At 45.4% G+C, this 18,894-nt stretch overlaps 1 non-coding gene and 1 pseudogene across 1 annotated transcript; one reads left to right on the forward strand and one right to left on the reverse strand.

Moving 5' to 3' along the window:
• Positions 1-8,541: 8,541 nt before the first annotated feature.
• On the forward strand, positions 8,542-8,615 carry Trnat-ugu. The gene has a single exon. It is a non-coding gene; the product is annotated as a tRNA-Thr (tRNA).
• Positions 8,616-16,598: 7,983 nt separating this feature from the next.
• Positions 16,599-16,715, reverse strand: LOC124709363 (annotated as a pseudogene).
• Between the last annotated feature and the right edge of the window lie 2,179 nt (positions 16,716-18,894).

Consider the following 18,894-nt stretch of genomic DNA (forward strand, 5'->3'; position numbering starts at 1 on the left):
ATACAAATGGCGCCTTGCTAGTTCGTAGCCATTAACTTAGCTGATGGCTATTCTGTCTCTCGGCTAATGAGAGAGAAAGGCTTCGTACAACGGGGCGGTAGCTAGGTTCTCGTACAACTGGGCGATAGCTAGGTTCGCGTACAACTGGGCGATAGCTAGGTTCGCGTACAACTGGGCGATAGCTAGGTTCGCGTACAACTGGGGCGAGTGCTCTCTCGTATCACGAGACCTGCCTTGGTGGTGGCGCTAGGTCTGCGATTACTCAGTGGCGACACGCGGGTCCGACATGTACTAAATGGACCGCGGCCGATTTAAGCTACCACCTAGCAAGTGTGGTGTCTGGCGGTGACACCACATTCCTCCCCCGCAAATCGGCGAACGGTCGTGAGATAAGGCTTCCGCCCGCCGTGGGGAGGACCACATGTTGACGTATGCGATGAGGTGGGGAGCCTAACAACAGGCGAGGCTGTGCCACCCGCACCCGGCCATTCGGTCCGAGGGGAGCTAGGAAACGCCTGCAAAACTAGTCCAGGGTGCACGTCAACATGCGGTGTATGCGCCCGTAACGAGACAGGAGGGACCGAAGGATCAATTTCCATTGCGTCGGGGTAGCCGACGCGCGATGACGTCATGTGGTCCGGATCGGGCGGGAGTTCCATGGCGGAGGACGGCTGGCCACGGGAAGCGATCGGCGGCGCGTGACCCTGGGAGGCGCTTGGCGGCTGCAGCGAAGCGTCTAATGCGGGCGACGCCGGCGGGAGAACAGGCGGCGGCGGCGGCGGCTGCTGCTGCTGCGGCGGCGCGTCGCCATGGGGCAAAATGGAAGGCATCGTCGGTAACACCTGGGGATGAGGCGAGCCAGTAGATGGGTCCCCAGGGCGCTGACCGGACGGCACCGTCGCTGAAAGCAGACGGGGAGCGGCAGAACCCGAGCGACGACAGAGGCGCAGCTGATTGAGATGCCGACGCACCTCACCAGAGGCCCCCAAAACCAAATACATCGCGCGGCCGAGGCAGCGAAGAATGCGCCCTGCGAGCCAACGCCGTGAACCTCGATAGTTGCGATAAAATACAACGTCGCCTGGAGCAAAAGCAGGAGTCTGCCGCTGCACAGGAAACTGATGCGGCGGATGCAGCAAAGACATCAAGGTGCGATGAGGACGACCGTGGAGCAACTCAGCCGGCGAGCGACCATCTCGGGGCTGAGAGCGATACGAAGACAAAAAGAGCAACAATGCGTCCTCCCGAGAATGAGACTCTTTCAATTTCAACATCTGTGACTTGAAAGTCCGGACCAATCGTTCAGCGGCACCGTTGGACTGAGGCGAAAACGGCGCGGATGTCAGATGTTGAATACCATTGGCCTGGCAGAATGACTGAAATTCTGCGGACATGAATTGTGGGCCATTGTCGGAAACAATAGTCTGCGGAAGACCTTCAATGCAAAAGATAGCAGACAACGCTTGGATGGTGGCGGAGGACGTCGTGGAAGACATCCGGACAACAAAAGGAAAATTACTGAAGGCGTCGACCAGAACCAACCATCGAGCATTCCAGAATGGACCAGCAAAATCAATGTGCAAACGTTGCCAAGGGGAAGTGGCTTTTGGCCACGCAAAGACTTTCCGCGGCGGTGCGGACTGTTGTTCGGCACACGCCGGGCACGAAGAACACATATTCGTAATCGCAGCATCGATTCCGAACCAAGTACAGTGCTGACGAGCAAGTTGTTTCGTTCGCACTATACCCCAATGTCCTTGGTGAAGAAGCCGTAAAACAGAGGACTGTAACGAACGTGGGACCACGACTCTGGACTGATCATTATCAGAACGCAACAACAAAACACCACGTCGAACAAAAAGTCTCTCCTTGTGAGCAAAAAATCGGCGAACCAACGAATCCTCGATCCGAGACTTTGACAAAGGCCATTGCGTAGCAACAAAACGTAAAACAGTAGCAAGGACAGGGTCAGCAGCTGTGGCTGTAGCTACACGACGAAAATCAATCGGAAACGATTCGACCACTTCATCGGTTTCCGAATCAATGAACATGCAAGCAAGTTCGGAAGAATCGAATGCTTTATCCTCAGCAACAGGCAAACGGGACAACGCATCGGCGTTTCCGTGCTTAGCAGTGGACCGATACAAGATATCGTAGCGGTACTGCGAGAGGAAAATAGACCAGCGAATGAATTTCTGCGCTGTACGTGGAGGTACAGGCTTGGTCGGATGAAAAAGCGATGTCAAAGGTTTGTGGTCTGTGATGATGGTAAAGTGACGACCATACAAGAAATCATGGAACTTAGTAACACCAAACACGAGAGCCAAAGCTTCTTTCTCTATCTGTGAATAATTTCTTTGCGCAGACGAGAGCAATTTGGACGCAAAGGCAATAGGGCGATCATGCGAGCCAACTTTGTGCGCAAGCACAGCACCGATCCCGAAATCCGATGCATCTACCATCAACAAAAGGGGTTTCTGGGGATCGAATGGCGTAAGGCAAGTATTAGAAAGCAACGCCGATTTCAACTGGCGAAAGGCGCGTTCGCATTCCGTCGTCCAGACGAACGGAACACCTGTACGGCGTAAGCGATGAAGCGGAGCTGAAATGGAAGAGGCATTGCGCACATATTTATGGTAATAATTAATTTTACCCAACACACTCTGTAGCTGTTTCACATTTTGAGGGGAAGGCAATTCTTGTATGGCACGGAGGTGCTCTGGACTCGGATGTATGCCTTGGGCATTAATGACATGTCCCAGGTATGGTAAGTCACGAGCAAAAAACACACATTTGTCCTTCCTCAAGCGAAGACCATTTTGCCGCAAGACCTGAAATAATGTTCGTAAATTCGCAAGATGATCTTCTTCTGTCTGTCCGGAGATCACTATATCGTCCAGATAGTTTGCTGCAGTAGGGACCGACGCACAAATAGTTTGTAAATATTGCTGAAACAAGGCAGGGGCGGATGCACACCCGAAAGGCAGTCTTTTGAAGCGGTACAATCCAAGATGCGTGTTAACCACCAATACGCGCTGGGATTCGTCGTCCACCGGTATTTGCAAGTACGCATCGGCTAGGTCCAACTTTGAAAAATATTTTCCCGGGCACAGTTTAGCAAAAAGATCTTCCGGGCGGGGCAAAGGAAAAGTAGCAGTCACTAGCTGTGGATTCACTGTGGCCTTGAAGTCCACGCAAAGTCTCAATTTTCCGGAAGGTTTTGGCAAAATGACTAAGGGTGAGGCCCAGAGAGAAGCTTGCACACGTTCAATTACACCCTGTGATTCTAAATCGTGTAACGTTCTTGCGACCTCATCACGCAATGCGTGGGGAACGTTGCGCGCCCTGAAAAATTTCGGTTGCGCGTTTACCTTCAGTTCTAAATGTGCTTCATAGTTTTTAGCGCAACCTAAGCCCGGTGCAAAAACGTCTGCAAATTCGTCACACAGCCGAGAAACACTGTCTGTAGGCACAGTCTGATTCACTGAGAGGACCTGATTTACAATAGACATGTTAAACAACTTAAATAAATCTAGACCAAACAAGTTCACTGCAGAAGAAGAACGAAGAACGTAAAATGACACAAGTTTTGTTTGTCCCTTGTATGTTGCAAGAAGGCTGCACTGTCCTAACACAGGAATTTTCTGTCCGGAATATGTAGTTAGCTTAACATTTGCGGCACGCAACGGAGGTGCGCCCAGTTGTTTGTACGTGTCGTGATTGAGCAATGAAACTGCAGCTCCGGTATCGAGCTGGAAGGGTATCACTTGGCCGTCAAAGTCTAAGTCCACAAAAAGTTTATTGTCCTGCTGACGACAAGAGCGACTGTTTTGTGCAATTGGAACAGACACTGGTACAGAATCACTGGCTAATTGACGTGATTTCCGGCGACTGCGACGCACAGTTTTTGTGGGACGAACACAGTTACTGTTAGAGAAAGTGTCACCGGACGAAGTGGAATTAACGACATGAATGTCCATAGGCGAAGGTCCACGAACCTGAGTGTCCTTGGTTCGATTCCGGCGCGAAGCAAAGGGCCTGGAATGATTGTGATTGTCTGATCTGAGCTTTTTCTGGCAAACACTTTGAACATGTCCTTTCTTATTGCAGAAAAAGCAAATAGCTTGGCGTGACGGGCAATGTTCACGCGAATGTCTAGTAGCACACCGCGGGCATGATTTCACTGCATTTGTGGGCTGGCGCGGCACACCTGGCTTAGCACGCGGCGGTAGCTGTGCGGACGGCCGCGAGGGCAGTTGACCGGGCCGCGTTGCGCGAGCGCGCCCGGCGGGCCGGTTAATGTTACACACAGCTGGCGAAGTTTCAAAAGATTCCTGAGCACAGTCAAGTGTGTCCTGTCTATCCAATATGTCTATCACTTGTTGAAGGGAGGGATTAACTAGTTTCAAAATTTGCTCCCGTATGCGAACATCAGAAACGTTCTGTGCAATTGCATCACGCACCATTGTATCTGAATAAGAAAGACCACAGTCACATTCAAAGGCACAGTCCCTAGTAAGTCCTTGCAATGTTGCTACCCACTCCCGATTAGTTTGACCGGCCGTACGTTTTGTACGAAAGAACGTATACCGTTTTGCAACCACATTAACTGTTTCTTTGAAATAGGCATCTAATGCAGACAAAATTTCCTCGTAGGACAGAGTTGCTACGTCTCGTCGGGGAAACAATTTCACTATCACACGGTATGTGGACACACCGACACAAGAAAGCAAAAACGGCTGCCGCTCATTACCTTGAATTCTGTAGGCAGCAAGGTGGAAGTTGAACTGACGAGACCACTCTTGCCACGTCTCATCGGCTGCCACGTATGGTCGAAAGGGAGGTGCAACAGCGTTCAGTGGCAGCGGTAGCGAAGAAGCGGCGGCGGCCGCATCGGTTTGAATGGTACGTTGACCCTGGACGAGCTGTCCAAGGGCATCCAGTAACGCCTGCGTCTGCTGATTCTGCAAGCGATAAAATTCGGACAGTACATCTGGAGAATGTGGCGAAGCCATGACACAATTAAATGTAAGCAATCAGAACACTTTAAAACGTCGTCAATGTTACAAACGAAGTAATACAAACTCTTTTTCTCGTCGCCAATAAATGTTGTGTCGGTAGCTGGACCGACACCGTGAAGTGGATTGCTGAAAAGGAATGCTAGACTAACGCTGTAGCCGATAGTGCACGCACGGCATAAAGCAGACGGGCGTGAAGTCTGGAACATGAGAACTTATAAATGAATAAGAAGAAAAGTATGTAGATGCTTAGTACTTATCTTTTATTTAGTTCGTGGAATACATCTCTCTTGAATACTCGTAAGCTATAGGCACTGATACAAATGGCGCCTTGCTAGTTCGTAGCCATTAACTTAGCTGATGGCTATTCTGTCTCTCGGCTAATGAGAGAGAAAGGCTTCGTACAACGGGGCGGTAGCTAGGTTCTCGTACAACTGGGCGATAGCTAGGTTCGCGTACAACTGGGCGATAGCTAGGTTCGCGTACAACTGGGCGGTAGCTTGGTTCGCGTACAACTGGGGCGAGTGCTCTCTCGTATCACGAGACCTGCCTTGGTGGTGGCGCTAGGTCTGCGATTACTCAGTGGCGACACGCGGGTCCGACATGTACTAAATGGACCGCGGCCGATTTAAGCTACCACCTAGCAAGTGTGGTGTCTGGCGGTGACACCACACCCACAATGGTCAACAGTCCAGTCTTTGGCAGTGCCTAGTTGTGTCTTTGTAATTCTCGCAATATGAGACGGCCAGCCAGTAGCGATGCCAACGGCAGTGGTCATGGAAAACAACCAAACTTGGGGCAACTGCCATGTAAATGCTTATAAAAAAAATTAGGGATTAGAAAATCTTGCAGCAAAGTTTTTTCGAGATTGTGATACATTTTCATAACCGGTGGTTATAAAGGTTCTTTTTTCTTGCTATTTCAGCATTCATTCCCTAAATGCTGGCTGAATGAATCAGCTGGAAGCTGAGAGTTGCCAGCAGCAGTGAGCCGAAGAGGCTGTGCTACCGTCACGTAAGCGCATCTTCAAATTCTGTGTGGTAGTCTGCATGTTCAGAAAACGGCTCTTGATGTATTCAAATCGTAACAAGTGTTTATAAAACTTTTGATCTCGCTGTTGCAGCATCAGGGCGGCAACTGCCCGACCTTGAACGGCTGCCGGAGGACGAAATGCAACAAGAACGTAAGTACATATTTTGTAATACATGCTCTTAGACATTTTTTTCATCGTATACTCTTGTATGAGGCATACATTCTTCATTGTTGTAGATGTTGCTATGGAGTAAGAGGAGGATGAGGATCTAGTAGAGGTATGCGTCAAGAATGATGAGCAGGAGTCATCATCTCCATCTGGTACGAACTTTTTATTTTTTCTCAATAGTTATGTATAATCAATATTTCGTTGTAGGCAAATTCAGTACCGTTTTTTTTTTTGTTTCTTATAATCATTATCTTGTTGTGGAGGACTTCTGTGAGATGGATCAGTGGCCCCAGAACAACAGTTCTCGAGAGGCTGGAATACTGGAGTGGGTGTATGAGATTGAGGCTGCTTAAGGCAGTGCCAACTCTCCATTTTCGATGAGGAGGTGGTCCAGTCTAGAGGTGGTCCAGTCTAGGGGTAGCTCCCATGGTTCCACTGCGGGCCGCCAGAAACCGCGCTAAGTGACGTGGTCAGACTCATCATTGAACAACAGACTGCCATGCATGCGAGACCCTTGCCGGACAGTCATGACAGCGTTGATGACGCGCCACATGTTAAATAAGATGCAGTATACGATGCAATTAGAAGATCAATAAAAGTATCCCTGAAACTTTCTGGTAGATTAAAACTGTGTGCCGGACCAAGACTCGAGCTCGGGACCTTTGTCTTTCGCGGGCAACTGCTCTACCATCTGAGCTACCTAAGCACGACTCACGACCCGTCCTCACAGCTACAATTCTGCTAGTACCTCACTCTGAAAACATCCCCCAGGCTGTGGCTAAGCCATGTCTCCGCAGTATCCTTTCTTCCATGAGTGCCAGTTCTGCTAGGTTCGCAGAAGAGCTTCTGTGAAGTTTGGAAGGTAGGAGACGAGGTACCGGCAGAATTGAAGCTGGGAGAAGGGGTCGTGAGTCATGCATGGGTAGCTCAGGTGGTAGAGCAGTTGCCTGCAAGAGGCAAAGGTCCCGAGTTCGAGTCTTGGTCCGGCACACAGTTTTAATCTGCCAGGAAGTTTCATATCAGCGCACACTCCACTGCAGAGTGAAAATCTCATTCTGGAAGAGTATCCCTGTCCTACAAAAGGCAAATTATGTCCTCTGCAGTGCATAATTGCACGATTTCCCATCCACTGATTTTTTCGATTTCTGCCACCCATCCTTGGTATAAACAATTTCCGTTAATATTACGTCCTATGAATTGAAAATTGAATTTCGGAAATGCGATTTTACAGAGAAAATTGAGAATTCCTACCAAAATTCGAAATTCTCACCAATAGGTTAGGCGGGGAGGGGGACGGGGAGGGGGAAGGGTGGGAGGGGAAGGAGGTGGGAGCCCACGTGTCGGCTTATGAAAACACATGACATCATCAGGAGGTGTGGGTAAGGTGATCGATTTAATTAATTTGCATATCAGTTTGATATGAACACTGTCTTCATGCCGCCATCTGCCTACTACTTACAGTGTCACAGTGACTTTGACCTGTGACTGTACCATGCTCGAAGCATTTGGATGCCTGTACACCCATCTGACATCATGCCTCCCCACACCATTACACCTAAACTACCAAGACGATCACATTCAGAAATGACAATGGGTGCATGTCATGTTCTAAATTGTTGCTATGGGAGGGAAAGTCCATCATGGTCAATCTTGTCTACAACATTCAGACTACTAACATTCCATGCTTTAAGTTGTAGCAGATCACGTTGCCCTTTCTCTGGTTTTCCACCGTTTACCTAGGATTACCAAACTTGCAGACATTACCGCTCTTTGGAAGCCACCTGGCTTGCCTCCTTCCATTTATACTAAATTTATCTGTCACTTGTCACAACTGACGATAGGCAGGACACTTTAGTTGCATCTCCTTAAACTCTCATTACGTTGATTTATTACGGAGAAATGTATAGTTTCATATACGAAGACAGTAACTTGTTCTCGAAAGAACAGTTACTGTTGATGACCGTGCACCTTTCCCCTGGAATAAATGATGACTAACTGGCAACCTCAGGTGCCGACAGGTGTTGTTGATATACCTCGATGTGGACAGGGGCACGGTCATCAACAGTAACTGTTCTTTCGAGAACAAGTTACTGTCTTCGTATACATAGTTAAAGGCTACCCAGCCATTGACCTTCTTCTGTGCGAATGCGCACAGGTTGTCCAAACTCTTACGGGAATCGCCAAAGCGTGCGCGAGTAATGAGTGGGTGGGCAAAATGTCTATAAGGTACAATACGTATGTAGAATTGTGGACAGTTGGGAATGTGAGTCTCACGGGAAGCGTGCAAGGGATAAGTCCCTGCAGTCGCGCTGTTCATCTGTGTCCTCGATGGCTCAGATGGATAGAGCGTCTGCCATGTAAGCAGGAGATCCCGGGTTCGAGTCCCGGTCGGGGCACACATTTTCAGCTGTCCACATCGAGGTATATCAACAACACCTGTCGGCAGCTGAGGTTGTCAGTTAGTCATAATTTAACATAGTTTCAGTCTGTGAATACACGAGAAATGCACAGCCTGCACACTGCTCTGGGTGTGGGAGGTGTGTCGTGGGCACTCAAAGCTTTGTGCTGGCTTGGCCACTGATGGAAGTTCACGTAACCTACTGGTTCTTTTGATTAAGTCGAGGTTAGCGGACGGTAGCATGACTCGCCTTTTCAGATGGCCCAGGGCAACAGTTTCAAGTACTTGATGGGACACCACAATTTATTGCGGAAAAGTGCAAGTCGTGGAATGTTGGAACAAACCACAATGAGAACAGGGACCTCGTGGAGAAGGTTTAAACAACGCTCTGATTCGCCCATCACCGGCAGATATCAGGCGGGAATTTCTAGGACAAACTAGCGAGGTATATTTGCTTCGATTGGCCTGTGACTGACGACACTCCACGGTGGGAATTTGTTAAACGTGGCATTGACATGCTATCGGCAGAAAATAGTAACATTTTTCCTGATTAGAGTTTGCGGGCAGATTGGTGCAAACTGCTGAGTCGGGAGCGGGTGGAAGAAAAAGCGGCGCTCTTGGTTTGATGGTAGACGGAGACAGGTCGCTGGTTTGAGAAATCGAGGGGTTTGGAGGTGTCCGAGTCGTGACGAGCGAGATTCTGATTCTCAACTGTGACCACGGTCCTCCGACTTACCGCCACAGCAGGCTGGTGAGAGTACACAGCTGCACGGCTCACTAGCTGGAGGTTAATGTTTAGACAGGAAGCGTACCATAGCCACAGCTCCGATAAATCCGATTCGTGCCTTAATATCGTTGATGTAGTATTCAATCGATCACTAGAGTCCCTAAATTAATCGTTTGGTTGTAGTGGATTGATGAGTTAATGTGCAACTAGGATATAGTAGCCATCCCTCGACTTGTCTGTCTCGTTATCTTTCGTCAGTAATTAACTTTGTTTTTCATAGTATATTGGTGCAAATACATTGTAATTCCTTAATATAATAAATAATCGTTTATATTTCATTTTCTTTTCTATTTGAGGGAGCACGTACTTCCCTTCAATTCATTAATGCATGCCATTGATTAACGGGCAGCTATATAGTAGGATTATTGCAAATTCCGACGTTAAGGTCCCATGTCAGGGCATTTCAAGACAGTGATCCCGTCGCATAATTCACAGTTAACACAGAGTCTTAAGGGGAGTGTGGTGGAGTCTGAGTAGGTCCACTCCTCATATAGGCTTCACAGTCTCACACACTGTGTCATATTGCATAATTTGGCGAACTCCGCTCAGTCTTCGTTTCTTGGGAGATTCGGTGGGCAGACTTAACGTTTTCTCATATATCACGTAGTTAGTAAGGAGATCAAATGTACAGTTCATTTGGTTATTTCTATTTTGCAACCAGCAGTGGCAAACTTTCTTAAATCGACACTAGTCTTAGATTTGTCTTAATTTGCTGACGCTTATTTTTCGTTTATTTGTGGCTATTATGTCTTTTGGTTCAAAATGGCTCTGGGACTTAACATCTATGGTCATCAGTCCCCTAGAACTTAGAACTACTTAAACCTAACTAACCTAAGGACATCACACAACACCCAGTCATCACGAGGCTGAGAAAATCCCTGACCCCGCCGGGAATCGGATCCGGGAACCCGGGCGTGGGAAGCGAGAACGCTACCGCACGACTACGAGATGCGGACTATGTCTTTTGGTTCTTTGGGTTCTGCACTATCTCTCTATGTCGTTTAGCGGGCGACGTTTTTGCCGGCGTTGTGATTTGGAAGGATGTTACGATCGTTCTCTATTCATTTATGGTATGTAGGTACCTTTAACGTTATCAGCTGCTGGGCAAATCTGTTGTCTCACTCAGCGAATTTTGTAATGATGTATATTCATATTCCATGTGTATGATCACGCGTAGTAAGGCCCAGGGACAGAGAGCTGTAGTATAAGTTGACACGATAGCGAATATGGAGTATAAAAGACAGTCATGAAGAGCATAAAAACATGCAGCGCAGACGTTAGCATGGAGTATTTCGTCATGGATGAAGAGTCAGAACAGGTAGACGTGGGTAGCAAAGGCACTGAGCAATCTCAGGGGGATGTCGAAAGAAGGGAAACAGATGTGAATGGGTTTGAATAAAAAATGTAATTTTTTTGTACGTATTTAGGTGTGGTTGCTCAATTTTTTTTTTTTGGGGGGGGGGGGGCTGTAGATTTTTTTGAGCCTCAGTGTCGTAAATAATAATAGCAATTTAAAGGGGTTCAGAGGCAATGAGGCACTCATTTCCTACATTATGTATTTTTTTCTTACTAAAAGGCGGCATGATCATCAGTGTGCAGAACTATGTACTAATTTTTGTGTACCTTATTTGGGAGATTCGCGCATGCCAAATTCCAATGTTGCACCTGATACTTACTGTTCGTATGTAAGGCATGCTCAGTACTTGCCAGAAGAGGGGGTCGATCACGCAACTCAGTGGGATGAGACCCAGGGCAAGGCCGATATCCACCACTGTTACGATAGCGTTAATCAGGACGATGATGAGGTCACATCATGACGCTAGAGTGATCTAGAAGACACACTGGATGGGGAGGCCCAGAACAAAGCAAGTTTCGGCATGCCTAGCCGACCAAACTCACGATCAAATTCACACACATCCCCACGCAACAACGCTTGAGGAAAGTGGGAGAAAGGGCAACACAGAAGCAAAAAAGAAGCAGAAAGAAGGCAACACAGAGGGCACAAGCAGTGACTGAGAATATTAAATCGGAAGTGAAAGATGAAGGCAAAGAAAAAACCAAAACTAGCTGTGGGTGCCTTGAAGGAGGCACAAGAAGCTAAACAGTTCGCAACAAAACCGGTCAGAGAGACGAAGAAGGCTCATACGGTGATCAAGACGTTAAGAGAGAAACGTTGGGGAATAAAGCAAGAAATAGATAAGGCGAATAGTAAATGCATCGTCCGTTTTGACGAAACTGCAAACGATTTTACAAATCACAGGACCACTTGGAATAGATATCGCAAAACGAGTGGTGTACCCCGGCCGCGGTGGTCTAGCGGTTCTAGGCGCGCAGTCCGGAACCGCGCGACTGCTACGGTCGCAGGTTCGAATCCTGCCTCGGGCATGGATGTGTGTGATGTCCTTAGGTTAGTTAGGTTTAAGTAGTTCTAAGTTCTATGGGACTGATGACCCCAGTAGTTAAGTCCCATAGTGCTCAGAGCCATTTGAACCATTTTTTGAGTGGTGTACACAGTTGCGTACCACTATGCAGAACTGACGAGCACATGAACAATGTGGCGATTCCTGTAGTAAGCAACACCGATATTGTGAGAGCGGAATCAGCACCGGGTGGCCTTTCAGGAGAGACATTGCGCGGATTAAAGAATGACACCTTCAACTTAAAATATTTTATGTCCGTCAGAAAATTTCAGAATTACAAAGGTAACAGCAACACCTCACACTCCAAGACCATCATCTCACAATTTGAACTGTCGCAACCTCCTCAGTGCCCAATCAAGTCTAAATTAGATTTTGTCTGTGAGCACTCCGAGGGCAGTGTTGCAGAAAGAATACGTGTGATCGTTGCAAAATGGACATCGTTCTTGAATAGTTACTGGTCGACCAAGAGGCAGTAATGCATCAAACGCGAAATCATGTTTTTCAAGGATCTGGTCGCCTCAGGATTTAAAAGTCATGTCAAATTCTTCGAGGCTCTCATCAAAAAGAACTAGTTCTTGATGTCTTAATGATCTGTGTAGTGATACGAAAATGATCAGTTTCTGCCCTATGAAGCTACCACCACACCACCAACAAATATTAATTGGCAAATGTAGTAATGATATTTACTCTTTTGAAAATATCCTGCGAGAATTAGAATTCACACTGGATGAACACAGCATGATTATAAGAAGACGAGGGCTTCATCACTGATGCAATACCTAGCAGAAGAGGAACAATTCGAATGACGGGCATGCAAACAGAGGTAGAAACTCAGGTGTCAACAAACACAGCAGCAGCAACCAACCACACCTAACAGGAGACTGAAACAACCAGCACTACCGCCAAAATGATAATAGGAGACAGTTCAGGTACAATGAGTTTGCTCCAGAGATCGTTGAACGTCACCTATCTAACCCTAACAGCAGTCATCAGCAGGTAAATCAGTGGGCATTCACCACATCAGCCTCCTGAAACCCTACATTAACTGACGTGTTGGATCGTAGGAGTCCATAGTGTAGGATACAATTATGTTAAGCGGGTAATTGAATGACATTTTTTCCTTCCAACCTCTATTATAACTCTAGTGTTAGTTGAATATTGATATACGTTTACAACCCATGTAAATAGAGTTGAGGCAAAGGTAAAAACAAAAAACAAAAAAATGTGGATGCTCAGTTCATCTGTCTATGTGACAGAAGGTAATGGAAACCTTGACGACTACGTACGAAGAGAAGTAGACGTGCTAGCTGTAATCCATTACCTTTACTATGGCTGTTCAGCGACTGTAAAACATTTAATGTTGAGTGGGCTATGACAGAGGGGTGAACCATTTGATCGAGTGGAAGACTATAGAAGCGTTTGAGTTTACTGTGGCTAACAGGTTTCATTATAGGAAGTTTTTTTGTTGTTTGTTGCTTTTCGTTGGCCGGCCTTTGTGGCCGAGCGGTTCTAGGCGCTTCAGTCCGGAACCGCGCTGCTACTACGGTCTCAGGTTCGAATCCTGCCTCGGACATGGATGTGTGTGGTGTCCTTAGGTTAGATAGGTTTAAGTAGTTCTAAGTCTAGGGGACTGATGACCTCAAATGTCAAGTCCCATAGTGCTTAGAGCCATTTGAACCTTTTTTTTTTTTTTTTGCTTTTTTGTTGTTATTTGTCGCCCTCATCTCCGCCAGGTGAGTATTCTCAGAATTCCACTTCGATTTGGGACAAATCCATGCCATCATTGCAGGGACTCATATCTCGAGAGTGGAGATTTTGGTTTTGTGGTTGTAATGCGATGCCAGGGAGCATCACAGTTTCTGACCTCCCTCTTCCTAATCAGCCTATAAGATTGCGACATAGTTTACCGTTTTCGCGAATGCCTAATGAAATTTTATACTGAGTAAGGCTATCATACCGAAGGAATCTAATACCGGTTGGTAGGGAAAAAGTGTACAACAGATCCTTTTAAAGGAAGAATCTATTTTAAACCTAACCTAAATACTGATAATAATTTTGAAATGGGTGGACTTTAGTGCAGTGAATTTCTGGTTAGATAAATGGCTGACTGTTACTGAAACTTTGTTACGAAAAAATAATTTTTAGTAACCTGAGCGTAACTTAATGTATAATTTGGAAAAAGGTAAGCAATGTACTTTTAATTATTGAAAGATTTAATTGAATTTACTTTACTCAAATGAGCAACTGATTTTACTTTTAACATAAGAACAGTAAGGGATGTACCAGAGCAGCAAAAGTCTCTTGCTAAGCGAAATACTGAATAAATGAAATTGTGCACTCTTATTAACTGTGCTGTATCTTCAGTTATTAGTTTTGCCAGTGAAATGTTATGTTACTTTAAGTGAGCGAAGTTAATACTCAAAATTACAAATTCGTTAAGCCTATGTCATGCAGCACGGGAATGAACAGTTACTGAGGCAGCAAAATTTAGAGAGAAACTGGTCATTAGCAAACAAACAAAACTGGCAGTAAATAGTTAATCAGTTTTCATATTTTCATATTTTACGACACTCGGTGATTGCATGGAAAGGACAGGGACCCTGCTTGGTAATAATTCCTTATGACAGTGACGACACAGGTGCCCTACAAGTTTTAACTATTGCATGTTATTATCCAAAAAAGTTAGTCGAAGTTTGTGAAAGAAATGCCACTGGGTAATGTCTGTACAATATTAGTTATACTCTGTCGGTTAACAGCCTTACGATGTTGTAGCTGTGCGCAAGGCGATGAATGTAGCCGACGACAATACTGAGCTGCTACTATTGCTGTAACCGCGCCACCGCTACGATCGCAGGTTCGAATCCTACCTCGGGCATGGATGTGTGTGATGTCCTTAGGTTAGTTAGGCTTAAGAAGTTCTAAGTTCTAGGGGACTGATGACCTCAGACTTTAAGTCCCTTAGTGCTCAGAGCCATTTGAACCATTTGTCTTTCTTCGATTTACTATCATTCCATACTCTGTGCTCATTAGACTCTTCATTTCATTTAGCAGATCATGTAATTCTTCTTCACTTTCACTCTGGGTAGCAATGTCATCAGCGAATCGTATCATTGATATTCTTTCACCTTGAATTTTAATTCCACACCTGAACCTTTCTTTTATTTCTATCATTGCCTCCTCGATGTACAGATTGAACACTAGCGGCGAAAGGCTACAACCTTGTCTTACACCCTTTTTTACACGAGCACTTCGTTCTTGGTCGTCCACTCTTATTGTTCCCCGTGGCTGTTCTACATATTGTATACGATCCGTCTCTTCCTATAGCTTACCCCTACTTTTTTCTGAATTTCCACCATCTTGCACCATTTTATATTGTCGGAGGCTTTTTCCAGGTCGACAAAGCCTATGAACGTGTCTTGATTTTTCTTTAGTCTTGCTTCCATTATTAACCGCAACGCCAGAATTGCCTCTCTTGTGCCTTTGCCTTTCCTAAAACCAAACTGATCATCATTTAGCGCATCCTCAATTTTCTTTTCCATTCTTCTGTATATTATTCTCGTAAGCAACTTGTATGCACGAGCTGTTAAGCTGATTGTGCGATAATTCTCGCACTTGTCAGCTCTTGCCGTCTTCGGAATTTTGTGGATGATGCTTTTCCGAAAGTCAGATGGTATGTCGCCACACTCATACATTCTACACACCAAAGTGAATAGTCGTTTTGTTGCCACTTTCACCAATGATTTTAGAAAGTCTGATGGAATGTTATCTATCTTTTCTGCCTTATTTGATCTTAAGTCCTTCAAAGCTCTTTTAAATTCTGGTTCTAATACTGGATCCCCTGTCTCTTCTAAATCGACTCCTATTTCTTCTTCTATTACATCAAACAACTCATCCCCCTCATAGAGGCTTTCAATGTATTCTTTCCTTCTATCCGCTCTCTCCTCTGCATTTATCAGTGGAATTCCCGTTGAACTCTTAATGTTATCACCCTTGCTTGTAATGCCACTGTAGGTTGTTTTGGCTTTCCTGTATGCTGAGTCTGTTGTGAGGGATCCACTTGTATGTAGAGCCCGATTTTCCAAAATATTTCATGAAAATGACGTGTAATGGTTATCACATATAGAAGAGATTGTATCTTTGACACCACTCAGCCAAAGACGTTGCCTCAGGGGCAGCCGGCCGAAGTGGCCGTGCGGTTAAAGGCGCTGCAGTCTGGAACCGCAAGACCGCTACGGTCGCAGGTTCGAATCCTGCCTCGGGCATGGATGTTTGTGATGTCCTTAGGTTAGTTAGGTTTAACTAGTTCTAAGTTCTAGGAGACTAATGACCTCAGCAGTTGAGTCCCATAGTGCTCAGAGCCATTTGAACCTCAGGGGCAGAATCCATTGTAAGTAGGGGTGCGCGAAGCGCAGAAGCCGTTGCCGTTGTACTCTGTTAAAGGGAGGATGTAAGACTTAATGCTAGTGGCTTGCTGTGAGAATTTAGCTGTGGGCCTATGGACGCAGCATAATACAGTTTTCTAAGGTAATGACATTTTGTATATTTAGTTTTAAGTATGGAGCAACGCAATGTGCACTCCGTCTTCAGGCCACAAGTGGCCCATCGGGACCACCCGACCGCCGTGCCATCCTCAGTCGAGGATGCGGATAGGAGGGGCGTGTGGTCAGCACACCGCTCTCCCGGTCGTTATGATGGTTTTCTTTGACCGGAGCCGCCACTATTCGGTCGAGTAGCTCCTCAATTGGCATCACGAGGCTGAGTGCACCCCGAAAAATGGCAACAGCACATGGCGGCTGGATGGTCACCCATCCAAGTGCCGGCCGCGCCCGACAGCGCTTAACTTCGGTGATCGCACGGGAACCGGTGTATCCACTACGGCAAGGCCGTTGCCAACGCAATGTGGCTTTTGCTAATTTTACAGTACTGACCGTTGAATTTAGGAACCAAGTATTTGCCATCAGATTTAATGAATAGGTTGATTTGGTATGCCCGATCTGTAATATTTTGTGTATTTTGTAAGCCTGATACACACAAATTAAATTTTGAAATCTATTTTGTCAAACGATATCAGACCTTTTGTCATGTAACAAATCAAGTATTGTTAGCTACGCCAGTAAGTGAGAATTGTAGAACAGTTGGGAAGTTCACTGATTTTAAAGTTAATGCAAAATATTTCATATTTGATTTTGAGAAGGAGAAACTTTACTTTGAATACAATTTTCGAAATGAAAACTTCGGTCTTAGTATAGGCTGTTATCAGTACCTCATCCTCTGCCATGTCGTGTGATGTTCTATGTATGAAGCTAGTTGACGGCCGGCATTGCACTTCGTTTAGCCAAGATCGAATATTTTGTATGCCTGCTGTGGAGAGAACAGAATACCAAGATTACATCCATTGCGACTCAAGAGCTAAGGAAAATGTATTTCATTGCTGATTTGCATAGGGAATTTTGTTAGTTTATTGTACGGGGCCATAGAACTCGGTGCTCAAGAGACTGAGTAAATTTCAGAGGGATTGATTTCATTATAGGCATTACATACTGGTTTACCAGATTAAGTTGTTTAATTATTCTTTGGATTACAGTAAAACTGATTAAGCACACCATTTGCTCAACGACACATCACACAGTAAATTTGGATAACACAAAGTTATTATTAAAGAACGTTACACTCATAACAAACATTAAATATTTTTTTAAGAATGTTACAGTGTCCTTCCAACAATCATTACTTTTTCGATGTCTTCACATTTTTTCTGAAGCAACTTCGTCTTAGTTTCCCTGCACTTCCTATTTCTTTCATTCCTCAGTGACTTGTATTTCTGCATTCCTCGGTTTCCCGGAACATTTTTGTACTTCCTTCTTTCATCGATCGATTGAAGTATTTCTTGTTACCTATGGTTTCTTCGCAGTTACCTTCTTTGTACCTATGTTTTCCTTCCCAACTTCTGTGATGGCCCTTTTTAGAGATGTCCATTCCTCTTCAACTGTACTGCCTACTAATCTATTCTATTGCTATATCTATAGCCTTAGAAAACTTGAACCGTATCTCACCATTCCTTAGTACTTCCGTATCCCACTTCTTTTAGCATGGATTCTTCCTGACTAATGTTTTAAACTTCAGCTTACTTTCCATCACCACTATTTTATGATGTGAGTCTATATCTGCTCCTGAGTACGCCTTACAATCCAGTATCTGATTTCGGAATCTCTGTCTGACCATGATGTAATCTAACTGAAATCTTCCCATATCACCTGTCCTTTTCCAAGTATACAACCTTCTCTTGTCATTCCCGAACTGAGTATTCGCTATTATTAGCTGAAACTTGTTACAGAACTCATTTGGTCTTTCTCCTCTGTCATTTCTTGTCCCAAGCCGATATTCTCCGTAAACGTTTCCTCTACTCCTTCCCCTACAATTGCATTCCAGTCCCCCATAACTATTAGATTTTCATCCCCTTTTACACACTGTATTACCCTTTCAATATCCTCATACACTTCATCTATCTCTTCATCTTCAGCCTGCGACAGCGGCATGTATACCTGAACTATCGTTGTCGGTATTGGTTTGCTGTCGATTCTGATAGGAACAAACCTATTTCTGAACTGTTCATAGTAACACACTCTGTGCCCTAGCTTCCTACTCATAACGAATCCTATTCCCATTATACCATTTTCTGCTGCTGTTGATATTACCCTATACTCATCTGACCAGAAATCCTTGTATTCTTTCCACTTCGCTTCACTGACCCCTACTATATCTAGAGTTACATTTCCCTTTTCCGATTTTCTAGTTTCTCTACCACGTTCAAGCTTCTGACATTCCACGCCCCGACTCGTAGAACGTTAACCTTTCGTTTATTATTCAATCTATTTCTCATGGTAACCTCCTCCTTGACAGTCCCCTCCCGGAAATCCGAATGGGGCATTCTTCCGGAATCTTTTTCCAATGGAGAGATCATCATGACACTTCTTCAATTACAGGCCTCATGTCCTGTGAATAGCCGTTAGGTATCTTTAATGCAGTGGTTATCACTGCCTTCTGCATCCCCATGCCGTTGATCACTGCTG

The sequence above is a fragment of the Schistocerca piceifrons genome, chromosome 7, assembly GCF_021461385.2.
Source record: "Schistocerca piceifrons isolate TAMUIC-IGC-003096 chromosome 7, iqSchPice1.1, whole genome shotgun sequence".
NCBI lineage: Eukaryota > Metazoa > Arthropoda > Insecta > Orthoptera > Acrididae > Schistocerca > Schistocerca piceifrons.